This window comes from Canis lupus, chromosome 18 (genome assembly GCF_011100685.1).
Source record: "Canis lupus familiaris isolate Mischka breed German Shepherd chromosome 18, alternate assembly UU_Cfam_GSD_1.0, whole genome shotgun sequence".
Classification (NCBI taxonomy): Eukaryota; Metazoa; Chordata; class Mammalia; order Carnivora; family Canidae; genus Canis; species Canis lupus.
The window spans coordinates 12,494,242-12,517,011 of record NC_049239.1 but is presented as its reverse complement, the minus strand read 5'-3'; the positions used below and the strand labels follow the sequence as shown (position 1 = coordinate 12,517,011).

General features: G+C 44.2%; 1 protein-coding gene across 1 annotated transcript in view; it reads right to left on the bottom strand.

Moving 5' to 3' along the window:
* Positions 1–22,770, bottom strand: part of NRCAM (neuronal cell adhesion molecule) — a 275,473-nt gene that overhangs the window by 196,824 nt on the left and 55,879 nt on the right. The window contains 1 exon segment of the mRNA XM_038562686.1: positions 16,104–16,262. The gene's annotated coding sequence lies outside the window, so the exon portion shown is untranslated.

Here is a 22,770-nt window from a genome sequence, read left to right as displayed (position 1 = left end):
TTGACAAGCATGAAAGGCAGGCTTTCCAGAAAACACTCTCCTGAAATTCTGACAACAAGCCAGAAAGGTTTCAGATCAGTAGGACCTGGACACCTGACGGAAACAAATTAAAATCCTTCTTGAGATGGGTCTCAGGATTCCCAGATATGAAGTTCATTCTAGCCTCAAAAATAGTACCACCAAGCACTTAGGGGAACAGGCTACCACAAAGGAAAATCAGAACAGGTCTAGAGGCTCAAGGACTTCAAATGCTATCATTATCAGATACTAATGACAATTATTATATCTGAAATGGTATTTTAAAAGTATGGCAATAAAAAGCACAGAGGAACATATAATGGAACAGTAGTCCGCCTTAAAAAGGAAGGGAATGTTGACACCTGCTACAACACAGAGGAGCCTGGAGGACGTTACGCTGAGTGGAACAAGCCAGTCACACATACTGTTTGATTGCACTTATCTGAGGTCCCTGGAGCAGTCAAGTTCATGGAGACAGAAAATAGGATGGTGGTTGCCAGAGGCCGGGGGTGGGGGTGGGGGGATATGGAGCTGTTTAATGGGGATAGAGTTTCTGATTTGCAAGATGAAAGGCATTCTGGAAATTGGCCATCCCATAATGTGAATGTACTTAACTAGACACTCAAAGATGGGTGAAATGGTACATTTTTATTATCTGTATTTTACTACAATTAAAACCCATTTTTAATCATGAAAAAGCAGATTCTAAAAGTGACCGGGTAGATGCACAAAGTAGCAAATGAATCTTTATAAAGTGAAAAATAAAATCACTAGAAAATGTTTAAAACACTCATTATATGATAAACATTATCATCAGCCACAGCTAAAGAAAATAGAGCCAAAAAAAAGACAATAGAGCTAAACAAATGATCCATCCATATTATAGCACAAACAGAAGAGAAAGAGAGAGAGAGAGAGAGATGATAGATAGATAGGTAGATAGATAGATGATAGATAGATGATAGATAGATAGATAGATAGATATGAGAGGTTAAATCATAGAAAATCAAATGTCTAAGTAAACACAGAGCTTCAAAGAGGAAGAATGGAAGTGAGGCCCTGTTCAAAGAAGTAATGGCTGGGCTTTTTTCCAGATTTGATGGAAGATACCAATTCATTGCCATAGGAACCACAGCATATGCCAAGAGGGATGAATGACAAAAAAAAAAAAAAACACACCTAGACATATTATAATAAAACCATGGATTTCCAATGACAAGAGAATACCTCAAAAACAATCAAAGAGAAAAGCCATCTCATCTGCCCAGAGCAAAAGTTAAATTGCCTGTAAACTCTTTATCTCTTACTCTTCCTGGCTTAAGTATACATCCACCAGTACAACCGTTTTGGAAAATAATCCTTCATTATTTGGTAACATCGAAGATGCAATTGAAGACTCACTGCTACCCAGCAATTAGACTCCTCAAAAAAAAACCAAACAGCCAAGGAAAACAACAGCAACAAACACCGTAGGTGTGTATCAAGAGACACACACAAGAAGGTTCAGAGCAGCATTGCTTGTAATCACACAAAAACTTAAAAACAGCCCAAAGGGATAAACAATTGTGACCTATACTACTGGCACTGGAAAAAATTACCTTGAAGAAATCTTACCAACATAATATTAAAAATTAGTATGATATTAATTATATGCGAGTCAAAAAATGCAAAACTAAGCAATGATTTCAGGTCATGTTTACTTCTTGGCAGGGAGGGGAGGGGCCATCAGGGACTACAACACAAGCAAATAATAATGTTGGACTTCCTATGTTGGTTGTGTTCATTTTTACTCTTTTCACCTTACATATATGTTATATTCATTTTTTAAAATAATATTAGCTAGCAATTTACTACTTAATTCTAAGAATAATTCTGTGAATGACAGAAATACTGTTTTATCCCCATTGTACATATGGGGAAACTGAGGCATAGAAGGATTAACTTTCCTAAGGTTCCAGGCTAGCAAATGGTGGAGCCAAAAGCAGAATCTAGGCCACCTGTTTCCATATTCTCTCTCTTTTTTGTATCTATGTAATATTCCACTCTAAAAATAAAAAAGAGGGGCACCTGGGTGTCTCAGTGGCTGAGCATCTGCCTTTGGCTCAGGGCGTGATCCCGGGGTCCTGGAATTGAGTCCTGCATCAGGCTCCCCCCAGGGAGCCTGCTTCTCCCTCTTCCTGTGTCTCTGCCTCTGTCTGTGTGTCTCTCATGAATAAATATAATCTTTAAAAAAATTAAAAAGAAAAAAGAATTGTAAAGGAGAAAAAGTTGGCATTAATGCTCCAAAACCTAATGCCATTAAAAATTGAGCAAAAACCTAATATCTTGTGTGTATACGTGTGTAACAAGAAGCACATACCAAAAGTTACTAATCATTGTACCTCTGTAAATTTTTTCTTCATGTTTTTAAAATTATCTGCAATGATTACTTATCCTTTTTCCTAAATGGGGAAAAAAATCAACATGGTTTAAAAGGACTCCTGCAAAAAAAAATAAAAATTAAAAAATTTTTTAAAAAGAATAAAACGACTCCTGCCCTTGGCTTTTTTTAAAAACACATATCCTAAATCACATGGTAAATTGCATAGTAAGCCTAATTACATCTTGCCTGGCAGATAGCAGAAAACCGTGAGTATTACGGGTTCCAAAAACAGGCCTTCACTTTGGATCCAAAGGCAAAGAGTGTTTCAAATCTCAGCAAAAATTTCAAGGGGCTGGTGCGGAGTTGCTTGCGGCTGGTCTTGACCAAATTCAGCCAATTTACGTGGCTTCAGGGCAATCCCAGCAGTTCCCGAGGAGGTGGGGGTGCGGGCGGGGGGGGGGGGGGGGGGGGGGAGGTCCTCTGTGCAGGGCCACCAAGCCGAATAAGGAGAGACACAGGGAATTTTATGCCACAATCAAGAAACAGACTCACAATACAAAGAGATTAGCTGCCCGGCTAGCGAGTTGAGAAAAACAGTCCTGCAACAGCAGAGCCAGTTTCCCGCTGACATTCAGGAAAGCAAGGGAGGCAGGAGGGGGCTGGGGTGTGGAAGCTGCTAATTGTGCGGTGTGGAACCCATGGGGTCGCTTTAGGGGCTGCATCTGTTTTATTTTCCAGAGGAGGGAGGGGGGAAGGATGCATTTCTGCAAAGCAGTTTTTGTCTTTTGAATCTGTAGTGTGCTTTTTTTTTTTTTTTTTAAGATTTTATCTATTTATTCATGAGAGACACAGAGAGAGGCAGAGACCCAGAAGCAGGCTCCCTGCGGGGAGCCTGCTGGGGGACTGGGATCTAGACCTGAGCCGAGCATACCACGCTTATACTGGCCCGTCCTGCTACATCCCTATCACAGCGTCATGGCCTGCGTTCCCTGTGCCCTGCCTTCTATTCCCAGCACTGTTCATGAAGCCTCTGTGGCTCCCACTTTCCCGAAGGTGCGAGAAAACTCTTTACAGACAGAGAGCTGTCGAGTCTGGTAGTGTCCACCAGGGAAGGAGGACTGAGTCACCCGCCCTGGCATGTGAGGTGCTAGCACCGGGCCTCAGGTTCCTGCAGACGCCAGGCCTCACACGCACAGTCAGGTTCCTAACTGCTTTTTACGACTTAATAGACCAACATAAAAACTGCATCGGCTTTTCTAAAGGTAATTGCTCCAAACCTACCCAGCATCATGTCTCCTGAACAACCAACCGGAAGAGCATGGGGAACATCCACTTGTCAACAGCATCTCTCAGGACGGCAACCTCACTGAGCGGCTTTGTGAGCTGCAGCGGATCCCTAACTTTTCCAAAGCTTGTTCCTGGCTTGGGAAATGGATGTGATAACACCTGCAGATGCTCTGGAAATATTCCTTCTACTTTCGTCCCATTAACTCCTCCCCGAACCACACCACACCTGCACTCTGCATCACACCACATAAGACACACCACACTATAACACAACCCACATATACACCACACCATACACCACATCCCCCCAACACACACCACATCCCACACTATACCACACCCCCACACACAGCACCACCCTACACCATGCACACACCATACACACCACACACAGGTACACAGGTACACACATACCACACATACCTACCACACCCCCCACACAGCACCACTCTACACCACGCACACACCACACACGCATAGTGTCTTCTCAGAACGATGTAGCCCAGAAAAACAGCCTTCAAAGGTCACTCCTGTCTGGCTCACAACCTCCCAAATCAAGATTAAAAACCCAAATGTATTAAAATGAGAACCGGGAGTTATTTTTCACTTTGGATCTCATTTAAAAATAACAAATTACAAAATAGTCACTGGAAAGAGAAGCTGCTGATGAATATTTATGAAGTCTGCTAACCAGAAATAAAGACAAAAGCTGCCTTTTCTTGTCACGTTAAAGTAAAAACAAACAAGACCTGGAGGAGGCAACAGGAGAGTCCAAATGAAACTGTGACTGCAGGGACGAAGCAAGGAGTGGAAGTCTGGGAGAACACAGAGCCGGGACCGGGGGAGGCACCACCCCAAGAATTCTAATGAACACGATTGGGGGACGGGGATGGCATTCCATCTCCAGCAAGGGCAGTCATTTGGCTCATGGTGAATAGATCTAACTCTTGGCTTTCTAGCTAAAGAAGGTTGGGAAATTTCAATAAAAATTAAGAACAAGAGGTTGAAAAATGCTCCTTTTTAATGAAGTCCATACAGTCTACTTCATCAACTCCCATTTTTGCCCAAGACAACTGTACATCCTTCTTGGAGTCAGGGACCTGGTGAAATAGGATGATGATGATGAGTAAGGGCTGGGATGTCCTAGTTATTTTATGTTGAGTACGTGCGCTTGCTTTTCACTTCCCAGTTTCAGTGACAACTACGTGGGGCAATCGAAGTTCTCATCCTCTGATAGGCCAGGAAGAGTCAGAGCTTCGACGCGGTGCGTACACTTGGCCTATGAGCAGGTTGATGAACAGGAAAAAAAATTTGCTGAAAGGCACAGCTGGGCCGGGGGAAAAGAAAGCTTTCGTTTCCAGATGAGTCTGAAGTTTCAAAAGCAGACTGGCGTGTACGAAACCTTTAAAAACCCAAAAGCCACTAAAAATCTATCAGATCTGCTAGAGACCTCTTCAAAGGGAAGGGAGATTTGACAGAGGAGATTTGACAGCAACAATAGGAATAGAAATAAAACCCTTTCATGTTATTACCTCGGGGGCTTAAACTGTCCTTAAATTACAATACTTCGACTTTAAAGTACATATGAATCCCCAGGCATCTTGTTAAAATGCAGATTCTGATTGAGCAGGTCTGGGATGGGGCCTGAACTTCTGCATTTTTAACAAGCTCCCAGGTGATGCCCTTGGCGCGGGTCTGCAGCCCATGCTTTTAGGAACATGTGTGTACAACGCTAAAATAGAAGCCAGAAAATCTGAGTTTTAGCGCCTGCTGTCGGTTTCATGTTAAGGATTTGGAGGCAGATCCTCAAGCGCAGTTCTCTTTTCTTCCTTTTTAAGATTTATTTATTTGAGAGACAGAGAGAGAGAGAGAGAGTGTGTGTGTGTGTGTGTGTGTGAGCAGGGGGAGGGGCAGAGGGAGAGAGAATCCTTAAGGAGACCCCCCACCCAGCAGGGAGCTCGACGATGTAGGGCTCAATCCCAGGACCCTGAGATAATGACCTGAGCCAGAATCAAGAGTCAGATGCTTGACCGACTGAGCCACCCAGGTGCCCCCAAGCACAGTCTTCTTGTTTGACAGACACTGGCTTGCCCTAGTTACCTCATGGGTCATCGTGAGGCTAGAATTAAGAACATAAAAATGTGCTTTGAAAATTGCAAAGAACGAAGACTGGCAGCGGTGTGGCAATCAGGGAAAAGAAGATCATGAAGGATAAATGACCCAAGGACCCAAAGTGCAAACAGTTTAGAAGGATTCAGACATGCCTATTTCCCCAGGTGGGTGCTGGTCACTGTGAGCACGGTGGTACTGCCCGAGGCCCGGGCATGATGCGCTTGCAGCCTGCAGGACACCAGGGTCAACCGGGGAAAACGTAACGCAGACCAGTATAAGTGTCCAAATGCATGAGAGAAGTCCAGGGATGGGCCTGATTGATGGGGGCAGAACAATCAAGAAAGGCTTTGTGGAGAAGGGGCATGTGTCTTGAGGTAGGCTTAAAAGGATGAGAATGGCTCAGGGGAGCTGAGGGGCAGGGCAGGGTCGATGCCGAACCGGGTCAGAGAGGGAACTCACGGAGCAGTCATGCAGGCAGGCGGCACCGGGCGCTGTACAGACTCCCCTACGTTGGAACACTGGGGCCCCCTCAACGGACGTGGGAGGGAGGGGGGCCTGGGAGACCAGGGGGAAGGCTGTGCACATTCTCCTCAAGAGACATCTGAAGAGTTTTGGCTTGGCAGTAAGAGAAGGCATGAAATTAGGTATTTTAACGAGCTCTATCCTGGAGAAGATTGAAGACATGGGCATCAGTAAGAACACATTTAAAACTTAGTTTTCTAGCAGTGGATCTATTTAAGCAAGTGAAAACTGAAATAAAATTTCTATCTATACATGTTTTTTAAAAATTAAAAAATGAGGAGCACTTGAGTGGCTCAGTGGTTGAGCATCTGCCTTTGGCTCAGGTCATGATCCCGGGGTCCTGGGATCGAGTCCTGCATCGGGCTCCCTGCAGGGAACCTGCCTCTCCCTCTGCCTGTGTCTCTCATGAATGAATAAAGAAAATCTTTTTTTAAAAAATTAAAGCAGAGCTGCTTTAGGTCAGAAGGTGATGGGGCCCTGGGGGCAAGGTCTCTGGCCTGATTGTCTTCTCCAAAGAAGGTACTGTAGTGTGATAAGCACCTGGGATAGGATGCTGGAACTAGAAACCCAAAGGAGACCTAGGTAGACAGAGCCCCATGAGAGGAGAACAGCTCATCTGGTGGCGGCGCAGAACCAGACCAGACCTTCTGGCCGCCAGTCCAAAGTGCTCTTCCATTTCCATTATCCCGTCTCGGCCGGTTCGTATTGACAAGATTTGCCAAGGAGAAAATACAAAATCCAATATACTTAGTAGTAATTTAGAAACTTCTTAGCGGCTTCCCCTTATCTTCTGACACTGAGGTCTTAAAAGAGCATTTAGTTTAAAAACCTAGTCCCATATCCACTCTTTAATCTTGTCTCTGGGCAATTAATTGATTGAAAAAGTTGTTCTCCAACTTTTTGAAATTGATGGAAAAGTTGTTTTCCAAAGCTCCAGACTTCCTGCTGTTGCTCTAAAGCCCTTCACGGAGACTTAACACTCAGGAGTATTTTAACAAAGTCCTCCCCGAGATCTGAGTCTCAAAAGAACTTACACTGGGTACAAACAAATAGCTCAGGATGGAAGGCTTTATTTTAATTTTATAGAGAACATAAAGAGATGGCATACAATAAGATTGACAATGATGATAATATCTATAAGACTTTAAATGTATGGAAAGACTCCCATTTGATGAAAAAGATTTTTCACAAAGCTACATATGAGATATATATGGACATTTTCAGAGATACTATAAGAGATTTTAGTTAAAAAGAAAAACAAAGGTGGATGAAAAGTCGTGATCTTCTTCCATTTGCAGAACAGAGCATATGTGTTCGAGTTTCTGGAAAGCATCATTTCTGAAAGCTGAAATCCCAGAACCAGAGTTCAGAGTTCTCCATAAATGCTCTGGGAAGCAGCTCAGCAATTCGAGACTGAATTCTGTTTTTCCTTTCTTTGAAGATTTTTTGAAGTATATATTCTAGAAGCTCCTTCCCGTGTCTTATTGTCCAAGAGCAGGAGAATTCCCTTGATACAAAAACCCAACTATCGGGACCCCTGGGTGGCTCAGCTGGTGAGAGTCTGCCTTCGGCTCAGGGCGTGACCCTGCAGTCCCGGGATCGAGTCCCACATTGGGCTCCCTGCATGGAGTCTGCTTCTCCCTCTGCCTGTCTCTGCCTCTCTCTCTCTGTGTCTCTCATGAATAAATAAATAAAATTAAAAAAAAACCAATCTTCCTCAATTTATGTTAACTTGCTCTTGTTCTGTCCTCTGTGAACATGAACAAAACATAATCAATATCTCCCTTGAAAGATCTCCACTTACTTGAAGATAGAAGGGAGTTACACACGCCTGAATCCCCCAATCTGAAATGATTCCAGATCTTTCACTTTTACTCACAGACTTTCCCTTCCATTACTTTAATCATTTCAGGTTCCCTTTGGAACCCGGCCCAATTTCTCCACATGCTTTATAAAAGGAGACTAACAACGTGAAACATTATTTCAATTTGCAGGTGATGCAGCTTTTATTAAGCTCCATGTTCTACCAAAGCAAATGTTGTAATAAAAGTGCCATAAAAATGCCTTCTGTATTATAACCAATTGGTCAGAAATTGCTGGCAATTACGAGGAAGGTATAATTTAATGAACGTTTCCTGTATCTAGGCACTGAATTCTCTGCTGCCAAATCCTGGCAATGACTCTTAAGAGGTAGGTGTTGTCATCCCCATTTCTCATAGGAAAGGACTAGGCCAGATTGTCAGATTGTCTTGATTCTGATTCCAGAGCTACGACCTCCTCACAGTGCCATAAGGATACACAACCCCAGACTCCCACATACACAGGCAAGGCACGGACCACGGATGGCTGCTGTAGGCCAGGCTTCCCTAGAGCTGGACTCTGAGATGGGGACTGCCACGCAGGGATTTTATCAGGGAGAGCTCCGGGGGTCAACATGTAGGGGAGACTGAACAAAGCAGCACAAGGCAGTGGGAGAAGCTGGGCTGTGGGACAGTCACAACCAAAGCCCCAGCCGACCCTGCCTGTCCTACAGAGTCATCCTGAATTGGGGGCAAGGGCCTCTGTGTCTCCCAGCTGACCAGTCATTGAATGTACACTGCTGCCCTGGGCTGCCTTGAAGGAGGCAACTCTCTCTCTGTAGCCTTGAGCTTCAGCTGGGGAAGGAGTGTCTCAGCCCCAAGGGGGCAGGGCACCTGGGTGGCTCATCACAGATCAACAACCGTATTTTCGGATCCCCAACTTAGGATACAGGCCTATGTACCTATTTATAGGTTTATAAGTAATAGAAAACACATAGCTTTAATGCCGAAGAAATAAATAAGATGGGGGGGGGGATAAAGAACCACAAATACTGCTTTAGCTCATGTGTATTGAATGGAGAGTCTATCTCTATTTCTGTGACTCTTGTCCTTTTGCTGTGACACCTTCTCCATGTCATATGCACACACTAAAATGGTGAGGCTAAACAAACCATGAAAACTCTGATAGCAAAGAGGGGAAACAGAAAGGACAGGCAATAATTTGAAAATACTGGTAACATAATTATTACCCAAGTGGATGGCATCTTTGAACAGTCTTGGTCGATGATAATATACATGTCCTCCAAATGAAAGATGATATAAGGGATGGAAAAAACTCTGTTCATAGTTCTGCACCCTCAATAATTTTTTTTATCCTCCATCTTCCCTCACAGATTTTCTGTTCTTTCCTTTCTTTTTTTTTTTTTTTTTTTTTTAGATCTGATTTATTTATTCATGAGAGACACACATAGAGAGAGAGGCAGAGACACAGGCAGAGGGAGAAGCAGGCTCCATGCGGGAAGCCTGATGTGGGCCTTGATCCCAGGACCCCGGGATCATGCCCTGGGCCAAAGGCAGACCCTCAACCACCCTGGCACCCCCAGGTTTTATTTTCTAAATGGTGTTAAAAAGACATAATTGCCTCAGGATGGTTCTTGCTTAAAAAAAAAAAGAAAAAAAAAAAAACAGCCCAAATACTTCAGCTATTGATCGTGGAGGTTCTGTTTCATTTCCCACTTTATAATGAGATCAGAAATGTTTTTAAAGTTTAAAACCAAAATTATTTATCACTTACTATTATCTATGTATCCATTGTGCAGAAGCTTTTAAAAAGCTAGAAAGCCAACAACGAGCAAGAATCGTTCATTTATCAGGACATGAGTCTGAAATAGATCCCCAGGGGATAACGAATCCAGCTTATATTATGAGAAAATGTGAAGAGTCATTAATTCATATTATGCTGCCTTGCTATTCTATTAACGACTGCAAAAATAAATTCTCCAGTCACCGTGCTCAATTGTAACACGAACGGCAAGATAGCAGTGCAGAAGCCAGAGTTCAAAAAGTTAATAATAAACCTGAATCGAGAATAATTTCGAAAGTACGCCAGCAACAAAAGGCAGTGAAGAGTGAAAATTCAAATGCAGCAACATTATCTGATTAGAAACCCGTTGTCATTGTCCTTCACCAAAACGGCCCCGCAAACTGCTGATGTGGTCTCTGACCTCTCTAGCGGGATTGAGTTTGTAGCAAAAGTTGGTGGTTCAGCATTTCCTCTCCCCTTTCTTTTTAAAAATCCCACACTACAGAAGGGTGGAGGGTAACACATTTTACCGTTACATTTGATGTGAGCCTGTAGGAAGATGACCCGTTCAAAAGTGTCACCCTGGCAACTCACCTACAGCTTCCACTTTTGGACAGGAATTGTTCCCAACAATCCTCGTCCAGCAGAACTCTGTGCTCTAACCACAGAGTAGAAGGAGGGTTTCAATATTTGAATACTTAAAAAAAAAATTGAATACTAATTCAAACTCTAAACACATTTTATTTATTTATTTATTTATTCATTCATTCATTCATTCATTCATTCATTTATGAGAGAATGTGTGCGCATGAGGTGGGGGGCGGGGGTGCACAGCAAGGGGAAGAGGGAGAGGGAGAAAGAGCATCTTAAGCAGGCTCGAGGCCCAGCACGGAGCTCCATGCAGGCAGGGCTCGATCTCATGACCCCGAGATCATGACCTGAGCCCAAATCAAGAGTTGGACGCTTAACTGACTGAGCCACCCAGATGCCCCCAAACTCTAAATGCTTTCAAGTGGCAACTCCAAAGCTACCATACACTCGATCCAGTGCTTTGTTTGCAGGAGAGTACTTGCAATATTCACTCTGGAACCTGAGCAGAAAGCGGCCACCCAATACGGTTGCACTCTGTACCCTGCCCACAGTAAGCTAGTTCACACGAAGATCCTTCTGGGGAGACTGTTTGGGGAGGGTCTCTCCTCCACTGATACATGTAACCTCTTGCTGTGCTGAGGTACCTCCTACTTGCTCTTCTAGAACAGCAGCTCTAGTTTCCTCTGCCTGGGCAACAACTTCTTCAAACTCTGTGGAGCTATCGCTGTCAGAATTGGAACTACTTGAGACCTGCAAGTCTTCAGAGACAGGACTTCTGGTCTCTGAATCACGGGAGGTGGTTGGCAAATGAGGCTGGGCTCACTTGAAAGCAGGCAGCCAATGGTGCTCTGGACCTGGTACTGTCTGTCCTCTGCGACCCTATAGTTCTTGACCTGTGTGAAGCAGATCCTCTCATCCTCCTGGATCTCACTGGTCCCACGTTGTGGTCTGATGGAGGTCTCAGGAATTCCAGCATGCCAGGAAGTCTGTGCAGCCCACTGATGAAGCTGTTCACTGAATCTAGTGAAGACACTCGGACAGGGTGGTTAACACGAGATCGCTGCCTACGCTCCTCTGAAGCTCCTGGATTAATGCTCTCCACACGATCTTCTCCCACCAGCTCCCCTTCCTCTGTCAGGCCAACAGACACGTGTGGAGCAGGCTGGAGCAGGTGCAGCCCCACCTGGCTGCTGGCCCCTCCATCAGGAGCAGGCTGGAGCAGGGGTGGTCCCCCTTGGCTGCCGACCACTTCAGCAGGAACAGGCTGTCCTGCAACGTGATGCTCCACCTGCACATGAAGGTTATATTCCACTGCTTCATGAGCTATCACGAGGGCTGGGAGGACGCTGCGGGGCTTGCAAAATCGCCGCACTGGTGGCCGTCTCTTTGAAAGAACTCCTCCCAAGAAGATCCTACTACCAAGCCAGACAGCTGTGGTCAGAAGCTGACGTGCCCTTTCCTGGCCATCACACCATCTTGTCCTCTGTCTTCAGTGGCTCCCATGTCTGTCCATCCTCATCCAGGCTGTCATTCCGCCAGCATGCCCACGCTCTGCGGAGGGCAACCCTACCGACATCTCCCTGTACCGGCCCCACTTACCAAACGAAGGGTGTTTCACCTGCTTGCCATACCCACAATATGCCCTTTCCACTGCCAGCTCCATAGACACAAACTGCCCAGGGCTGCATGTTTTGGAAAACATCATGCTCATTTGTGTCTTTCGCACACAGATGAGTGAGGCAGAGAAAGAGACGCAGAGACAGCAATAGATCGAAAGAGGCAGACAAAGAGAGAGGCCAAACAGGAAGACCTGTTTCTCAGGCCCTGCCCATAAAACGAGAGTAAACTCCTTTTGTTACTGGGCAGCTTTCAGGATGAATGAATCATGTTCTGTACATGCTCTCTGACGCCTTACGGCCCACTGCTTTCACAGCAATGACTGCCCGTTCTGTGACTCTCAGAGAACAATTCACTGTCTGAGACCACCTACACCTCACGTGCATGTGCCATCAGGCTAGGCTACACCAACTCGGCATTTCCATAAATTCATTTTCTATACATAAAATCCATCAGCTGTTATGATAGGTTGGACCAAATCAGAAATACCTGGAGCTTAAAAGAGTTGGTTTTAAAATAATTCATGGGTGTCCCTTTTTTTTTTTTCCTGTATGAGAGTTGTATTTTATTTAAAAAGGAAAAATAAAACTGGAAACAGTGGGGGGCACCTGGGTGGCTTCAGTTGGTTAAGTGGCTGCCTTCGGCTTGGGTCATGATCCCAGGGTCCTGGGATGGAGCCCTCCACTGGGCTCCCTGCTCAGCAGGAAGCCTGCTTCTCCCTCTCCCTCTGCTGCTCCCCTCAGCTTGTGTGCACTCTCTCTCTCAATCTCTCTCTCTCTCTCTCAAATAAATAAATAAAACCCTTAAAAAAAACAACTAGAAACTGGGCTGTGCAGCAAGTACTTACACTGTGTGAGAATGTGCCTAACGTGCTGTTACTGAACATATTTAGCAGGGAAAAATTGGCTGGATATGGGATGTTGAGATGATTATCCTTTTTTAACCAGACTTCCAACATGGGTGGTGTTGATTCTCTACTGAGCCTCCATTTCAGTAGTGGAACCAGCTTAGAGAAAACCAAAACAAAAGCCATGTGAGAACAAAAGTTTTAGATTAACCAAAATTAAAAATAAAACGTTCATCAGGGCCTAAAATAAGAAAGCAGAAGAGTGACTGGCCAAGGCAAATGTCACCAGTGGGAACGGATTTACTCAATTCAATTTCTTATTATTTTCAGACATCTAGGTAAGCTTACAGGGCACTAAAGATGTGGCATATAAGAAAATGAATAGGTGGAAAGGGCAGCCTGAGCTTCGGCAGACTGGGGCTCTGACTTTGGCTGTTGGCATTAGGTCAGTTACTTAATTTCACTTCAAATTAATTTTCTTTTGTATAGAAGCTAAAGTGATAGATTAGCCAATCTGTAAAGTTTCTGGAAAGATGGTAGAGAAATGGACTGACTAGAAATCATAGAAAGGGAGCATTTTGTGATTTTTTCCAACAGGTCTTAAGGAAAAAAGTCAGTAAGCTAATTAAGGCCATAGTAATCAAATAAAATGCACTCAAAATAGTACGATTGTCCATAATATTTGAATTTAAAATTTTTACCCATGACATTCCCTCAAAGAAGGCTCTGAGTAATGTCTCACTGGGGTAGACTGCTCTGAAACAGTGCAGCCTCTGTTATAACAGGCTGCTTTCATGACGTGCTGGAGGATGCTGGGAAAACCCAAAGGAAGGAACCCTGATGGACCCTGGAGAATGCAGGAAAGATCCTGCTCAGTCTCCCAGAGGCAATGCTCAAATCTTGAGCAGAGCAATGAAAGTGAGGAATAGACAGGAAACTAGGAGCAAAAGAGAAAAACAATCATCCTTTGAAAGACAAAGTATGTTCCTCACATAATTTCTGTAAATACCGTGAGTTAAAATGAAGAATGGCACTGGCCTGGAACTCCTGAATTTTAGGATTTTCACTATTTTTTAAGTACTGGCTTAAATTTCCTTTCATCATACCGAGAGTTCCCACATTTGTCCCTAGGAAAAGATCCTTACTTATTCATTTACTGAGAGAAAGAGAGAGAGAGAGAGAGAGAGAATCCTCAAGCAAGACTACCTGCTGAGCATAGAGCCCAATGCAGGGTTTGATCCCTGGACCCCAAAATCATGACCTGAGTCAAAACCAAGAGTTGGATGCTCAACCAACTGAGCCACCCAGACACTCCTATTTACTTTATAATTGGAGGTCTGTACCGCTTAATCCCCTTCCCCTATTTCACCATCTCCCCACATCCCCCCATCTGGCAACCACCAATTTGTTCTCTGTATCTATGAGTCTCTTTCTGGGTTTTTGTGTGTGTGCTTATTTATTCATTTGTTCTGTTTTAGATTCCATGTAAAAGTGAAATCATCTTGCTGTTTCTGTCTAGCTCATTTTGAAAGCTTAAGTACAAAATCAAACTTATATTTCAAAAAAGATTTTTAATTATTGTCTAAAACTCCCAAATCAGTATGTCTAGCCTGGAATCCAATCCTCCCCTAACCTCCATATTTACACTCCCAGCTGCCCAGCAGACATTTCTACTTAGATGTCCCGTGTATGTTTAAAAGTCTTTTCCTCCCAGGACGCCTGGGTGGCTCAGCGGTTGGGCATCTGCCTTTGGCTGGGGGCATGATCTTGGTCCCGGGGTCGAGTCCCACGTCCGGCTCCCTGCATGGAGCCTGCTTCTCCCTCTGCCTGTGTCTTTGCCTTTCTCTGTGTGTCTCTCATGAATAAATAAATACAATAAAAAATCTTAAAAAAATAAGTCCTTTCCTCACCATGACCAGGTCTACTTCCTCTCAAAAGTCCCTTTATGTCACCAGAGTCAGAAACCTGAGAATCACAGGTCCTAACATTTTTGCACTTCCAATGTCCAAATCATCATCAAATCCAGCACATTCTAGCTCTTTCAAAGCTCTCTTCCTCTATCCCTCACAGCTTCTCTACTGTCATCCCTCTCATCTCTTCACCAGATCAGTGCAAAACAAATCTTCCTTTAACCAGACTCACCTTCAGCCGTTTCTCTACACTCTCTCCGAGGTAACGTACCTAAAATATCAATGACTGCCATCTTAAACCCCCTCAGTGCTTACACATACACACACACATCCTTCATACTATGGTTCAACAACCCTGAACAACTTACTACTCCTGCATGCAGGTTTCACACCCCTATCCCGTTGCTCCTGCCAGCAATACTCTCTCCACTCCACTAGGCCAATTCCTAGTCATCCTTCAAGGGCCACATCAGTGGTCACCTCCTCCAAGAAGCCTACTTTTACACACACAATCTGTAGCCCCAGGCTGCATTCAACATCTCTTTCATTCCTTGATGTACTCTCAATACACTTTTATCATATTGGAGTTGGTCATACCTATTTATGTGTCTGTCTCTTGCACTCGACAGGTACTCCTTAAAGGTAAGGACTTACCACCCACCTTTGCTTCTTGAGATCCTAGCAAACTTTACAGAATCAAAATAAAAATGAATCCAACTATAAAGAGAAACAGATTGGAGGGTATAAGAATATTTTGGAGGATTATGGATATTCGGAAATGGTAATTGTTTTTCTTACTTGTGCAGATAGTATCTCATGGTTTACAAAGTGCTTTCATATATATTGTTTTGGTTTATCCTTAAAACAACTCTAAAAGGCAGGGTAAGGCAAATATGAAGGCTCTAGGAAACCCTAAATACATAAGAAATTCTTCTGAAAAGAGAAATGTCATTGACTTTTCAAGGTGTGTGTGTGTGCGCACACGCACGTGTTCAAATAAGTCTCCTTAGATCCGAGCTACAACTTCAAATAAGGTCCTGTTATGTCAAAATAGCCACTTGATTTCCTCCATAACTACTATAAAATCATCCTGAAAAAGAAAAACTCTCAATTCTTTGTAGAGAATTTTCAATAATGTATTCCCTTATTCACTCTTTTCCAAGAAGTAGATCTGGGAAGACAGAACAGCTAATTTAGATTTCTAACAACCAAAAGACAACTGGTTCGCTCTCACCTTTAGAAGATCCCCCAGGGCCAAGAGTCTCTCGAAAGTTTCGCTGATTGTTGCAAGCCGTCCTTTTCTTAGGATGAGGCCAACAGTTGAGAGCAGCTTTGGCCAAAGTCTTCAACACACAGGGGTAGCGGGTACTGAGGAAAAATATCACAAGGATTCCTAAATAGGAAAACAAACAAACAAAAAAACACAGAACAGTGTAAATTGTTTTGGGTCGGTTAATTCTATTAAGCTATTTCATTTTACTCATCCGACTAAATTGGACAAGGGGAACTTAATACATATTAAATTCCAGGGTTCATTTTAACCACACCTCTCTGTACCTAAGAACAGCAGTGTCTTAAGACTTTAAGCAATTTAATGGCCACAGGTAATGAAAACAGGTAACATGACTCCAATCACATTTTAGCGTAGGATAGAAGTCGGAATGACCCCTAAATAGCAGGTAACAAGTGTGTGCACAAATTAAAGAGAGAGAAAAGGCACTTGATCCTGCGCTCCTCTAATACTTCATGGGAATACGGTGCACTTTACACTCACAGGGGCACGCAGGCTGCGGCCGGGAAGATCTCACACCCCCCGAAAAGAACAAACAGTGAAGAACAAAGTACTTGATCAAGGTTGACAACGTCAGAGAGGAACTCAGCAATGCAATTACATTTTCAGGTGGCTTTGAACGCGGTGAGAAAAGAAGGCATCTGGGAATGAAGGGGGTTGCTAAGCACACCACTGTAAGGAAACAAGCACGGGGTGAAGGTACAACTACACAGAATGGAGCCTTCATTAGGTGGAAACCAACCATCCGCAGTGCCGAGTATTATGTGTGTTTAATATCTCACTTTTAAGAAAAAGGGTAAAAAATCACAGCAAAGACTATTCAGGGGGCACCTGAGTGGCTCAGCAGTTGAGCACTTGCCTTTGGTTCAGGTCGTGACCCCGGGTCCTGGGATCGAGTCCCACATGGGGCTCCCCACATGGAGCCTGCTTCTCCCTCTGCCTATGTCTCTGCTTCTCTGTGTGTCCATGAATAAATAAATTTAATTTAATTAATAGTATCCAAAGTTTAAAGCCCTATTGAATAGTGCCCCAATTTTCAAGAAGAGGAGCCCGAGGCTCTGAGAAGTACGGGCACACAGGCAAAGTCCAAGCAAAAGAACACCCCTGGGATGGAATCAAGTCTCGGGGAGGAGATGAAGTCGGGTCCTGAGCGGGGGCTGGACACAAGTTTTTCTCAGGCTGGGCCAGACAGGCAGACAGGAGCCACGCCCTTGACTAGGGACAGGTGCCATCGGCTCTCTGGGCTCCCACCCTTTACAGAATAAGGATAAAGAAGAATCCTAGTAGCTAAGTTACAGCACTTCATGTGAGCTAGACTTTGTGCTAAGAAGCGCTTCCATCCTCACAAAATTCTCAGACCTGACTACTAGTATTATAATAGTTTGCTTATAATTTATAAATGAGGAAATTGAAGCCAAGTGAGCTTACTAGTCTTGTCTCCAGAAAGGGGGAACCAGAATTTTAACAGAGCTCATTTCTCTCCTACCCATGTATTTCCCAGCGGGAATATAGTTAACAGAAAGCTGGAGGCAAGGCTACTCCGCTCTGTGTCTGCTTCATCTTTCTTTTTCTTTTTTTTTTTTTGTCACCGCGCACTGTCACATTGGAAAGTGGAACCAGAGGCATCCTAGAGTCCTCCTGCTGCTTTCAGATTTTCTGATTAAATACTAATTTCTGTTCTTTGCGAGAGGATTAACATTTTATGGAATGATTTTTTTCTCCCTTCACAACACACACACACACACACACAACCACACCATATACACACCACATACACACACGCACAACCACACCTAGCAGGCCACACGTACTACCACATCATAGACACACAAGCACAGCCACCATGCCACACACACCACAAACATACACCACACACATACACACAAATACACCACACACACCACACCATACACATACACACCTATACTACATACATGCCATACATATACACACACCACACACAATCACACAACCACCATGCCACACAGAGTACCACACCATCCATTCCACACACATACATCACACATACACAAATACCCCACAGACATACTACATATATACATGCCGCAGCACACACATACACACCTACACTACATATACACCACACATACACAGTCACACCACACACATACACATGCACTTCCACACATAACACACACACCACACACATACAAACACACATACCGCATATATACACAACATACACTTTACCATACATGCACATGCACACACACGCACACACACAAACACACACACACTTGCAAATTAATAGAGTGTGAATGGTGAGACTTTAGAGACTTCTGCTTGGGCAGCTATCTGAAGAGTCACCACTGGAACCTGCCCTAACTGACTCAGGCCACCAAGAATATGAGTTTAAAACCGTAGCTGAGGTATCTGGTACACCACTCAGCACTCATTGGGAAAAAAATTACTGAACGTCCCTACACTCTTCTTCAGTCATCTCTGAGAAGTAACCCTGCCGTAGTTTGCTGCTCTTTACATTTAAATTATGTAAATTATCTCCTTTCTTTAAATGGCATTGTTATTAACTCTAATCGAATCCAATTTACAAATATTCCACACATGAAATATATTTTCCTTAAGAGGCTAAGGCAAAACACTACTGCTTTTGACACCTGAGGCAAATCCTAATTATACAGCGGCAGGATTATCTTCATGGCTCGTACCAGTAATAATGCAAAGAGATGGCTTTCATTAGACCCTTCTGGGAAGAAATAAAAGAGTGGTAATAAAGATAAAAACACACAATTTGGGGAACTAGAGGGCGCCTCGAAGGTCATGGTATCCAACCACCTATCTGCCTATGGCTTTTTCCATTTCAAAGGACTCTGCATGAGGTTGAACCTCTCTTCCTGCAGCTTCCACTCATTGGTCCCAAATCTGGCCTCTGGAGACTTATCCAGACTCACATTCTAATGTAAACTTCCCAGCCACAGCCTGCTGTTCTGAAAAGCAGGAGTAAGCTGTGCTTGGAACAGAGTGGCCAGTGACAGGACCAGGGGTGAGTATCTGATGCTGGGGTGTCCCACAGAAGCTGGTGGATGATCCATGAGATAGCTTTGTGCCAGGGTCCTGCCCAAGAAGAGAGATGATAATCAGCCAAGTCAAACCAGCCATCTCCGGGATTTGGAGAGGACATCGGGGGTCAGAGGAGAACCTCCTGAGTACGCAGAGGTAAGCAGATAGGCTGAAAGAGAGATGATGAGAGAGAAGACGCATCCCTGACGTTTCCTGGCCCGACCCTGATAATGTCCCACTTCCCAGACTCTGACAAGGAAGCTGCATGGAAGTCCCTCATCCTTAGGGTGCCCTGCACCTCTGTTCTCTACAGCTTCAAATGCGCAGCCCATATGGACTCAGATTATAGCCCCTCATTTACCAGCCGTTCTTAGAGCTTTGTGTCAGATTGACAGTGAAGATTTCCCTTATCTGGGGATCCCTGGGTGGCGCAGCGGTTTAGCGCCTGCCTTTGGCCCAGGGCGCGATCCTGGAGACCCGGGATCGAATCCCACGTCGGGCTCCCGGTGCATGGAGCCTGCCTGCTTCTCCCTCTGCCTGTGTCTCTGCCTCTCTCTCTCTCTGATGTGACTATCATAAATAAATAAAAATTAAAAAAAAAAAGATTTCCCTTATCTTTCTATAGATATTGCTGTTAGGGCCAAGTAAAGGCTTTATTTTCACCCCATTAATATTTCACCTTTTTTAAATGGAGTTCATGATTCCAACTTGCCAAAAGTTCTCGACTTTTCACTCTGCCCTTTCAAAATAGCTGTTATGCCTTTCACCTTCGTGCCATCGACAAATTAGACAAGCATGCCACCTAGAATGATGTTCATGCCATGACCAAAAAAAAAAAAAAAGACTTTTAAATAAGGCACTATTTCACAGAGCAAAGAGTGGTAATCAAAATAGCAAAAAACCAAACTGCTGATGAATAAAACTGAATTTATTTTCGTGGCAAGGTCATTACTTAAAAATTAATAATTACCAATTCTCCAACTTGACGGCGAACCCGCCTGAAGATATAAATAGCTGCATAAACTGACATGACCCAGCAATTCATCTGCAGGATAAAGGTTGTAACATTTACTTGGTAGAAACGGCAAAACCCAGAATTAGATTTCAGCATCATTAGAGAAAATTAGGTCATCGTTGAGATAATTGGCAATGTGAACTTTGTAGTTGGAATAATTACCTGTGCAGCAGACCAAGAAGTTATGTTGGAGAAACATATTGCAAAAACAGAGCCGAGTTAGCGTCATCCTTCCCGGAGGCAATCATGGAAATGAGCAGAATCTGTCATTTTAGGTCATCTGGTTTGCCCATGCCAAAGTGAAATTGTTCCCCAAAGATCTCAACTGCTTTGTCTAATTTAGCTTTCGGTAAGCCTCACGGGATCTCTCTTTAGAGTAAAGAGCCCCACACTGAAGAGCTTTTTAAGTTCTTGTGTCTGCTCTTCTTGGTTTTTTGGTCTGCACCACTGCTGTCAGACTATCAAGCTGCAGTTTCTAGTGGTGGCCAGGGTGCCTGCCCGGAGCAACCCAACCCATCCCCACTGCTCCAACTGGATACCTCTGGTCCTCCCAGGACTGACTGGAAATCTTGAGACAGAGGGCCCAATGGGCCCATCTACAAAAAAAAAAAAAAAAAAAAGCACATGAGTGTGCGTGTAGATTTCCCGCCCTCTCTGTTGAACACGCAGAGGCCTTCTTGGCTTACTTCTTTTTTTCTCAGCTGTGTCGAGCCATTACACTGTTCATTCAACAGTTACTCTTTGATCCACTGAGGTCAAGAGTAACTCGGCCCTGGAAGCCCCAAGAAACACAGAGACAACTAAATCTCAGCAGATTCTGCTCAAAGACAGAGATGAGAGCTAATAATACCGTCTTGTGTTGTACGGAGCTTTGTGATTTATTTTGCACAGAAGTAATCTAACTTGACACTGAAAAATAAGTGCTTTTCTTGCCATCTTATGGATCAAAACCAAGCTCCAGTAAGGTTAGGTAAGTTATCAGTAATTCATTGCAGCTAGTAACCGGCAAAGGCAGGACTCCAAAGGTGAGCTTTGTGATTCCCCACCAAACAATGCACACGTTGTTCATGCAGATAGGGTGACCACAGAACAACATATATTGAAAGCACACTGGATACTTTTGGCATTTATCCGATCCTTATATTTGATAACAACTGTACGAGGTGGGAGATTTTATCATCCCATCCTATAGGAGAGAAAAACGAGAACAAGGCACAGAAAGAAAAGTAATGGCCCAGTGCTGCATGGCTAGTAGGTGGCCAAGAGTGACAAACACCATGAGAGCAGTGCCACCCGGAAGAACTGTGGTGGAAATCACTGGATCTGTTGCTAGGAAGGACGCTAAGAAAGTTTGGGAACGTTTTCTAGCATTTCCAGAACAGTGAGACTTTTCTTCTCTTGCAAATCCTGTGAGAAGACACTGGCATCGGGGACTAGAAAAAAACATGGCAGTTCCAAGAAAAGAAGGCAACGTGGCGCTTGCCTCTCCCTCCACCATGGCTATGGGCGTGTGAGTCACTTGATGGCACAGAGCTGCCAACACATGAATACCATCTGCTGCTTTAAAGCTTGCAATGTATATTTTCTAATATTTCAAATTCTTTGCACGGATCAAGCTGGTAAGCAAAGCAGAGAGAAGAGACCCTTGGCATTCATGGCCTCACGCTTGTGGTTGGTGATTTCACAGTGACTGCCCGGGAGGCTCACAAAGCGTGACACAGCAGTGTGCCAGGACATCCAACTGGAAACACGCAACCTCGCTGGCTGCTGGGCGCTCACACCTGAATGCAGTTTCCTTGTTCTGAAGCTGATTTCAGGTCTGAAAGGAGGGAGCCAGGAAGAGAGGAGGTGTGCTCCAGCATTCAGTGAGTGACTCCCTCGGCCCAGAGGAGGGGCTAAGAGATTCCTACACAAAGCTTCTGTTAATCCTACAATAATTCCACAAAGCAGACATTATTATACTGATTTTCTGCACGGTCATATTGAGGCACAATATGCATCCCAAAGTCAGAGAGCTTGTCCATGTCAGAGATGGGATTTGAATGGGGTCTCCCTGACTCGGTGCTATGGCATCTCTTACATTTCTGTTGATGTCACTGGGCAAGCAAACAAACAAAAGCTCTGAGAGGAGGGGGAAGACCCTGAGACCCTTCTCACAAGAGCCTGGGAAGACCCTGTAACTTCAGTTAATGTTGGAAAGCCAGTTGAACTTAGACCTGACGTGTGTATAGTCTCTGACTTACAATGATGGTTCAACTTACGACTTTTTGACTTTACGATGGTATGAAAGCAATATGCACCCAATAGAAACTGAACTTCAAATTTCGAATTTGGATCTTTTCCCGGATGCTATGTCTGGGACAATCCTCCCCTGATGCTTGGGCAGCGAGCCGCAGCTCTGTCAACCATGTGGGCCCCAAGGTCAACAAGCCATATACTTGTAGCCATTCTGCACCCACGTGACCACTCTGCCACTTTCAGTATAATATTCAATAAATTACATGAGCTACTCAACACTTGATTACTAGGTCGGCTGCGGGTTCGATGATTGTGCCC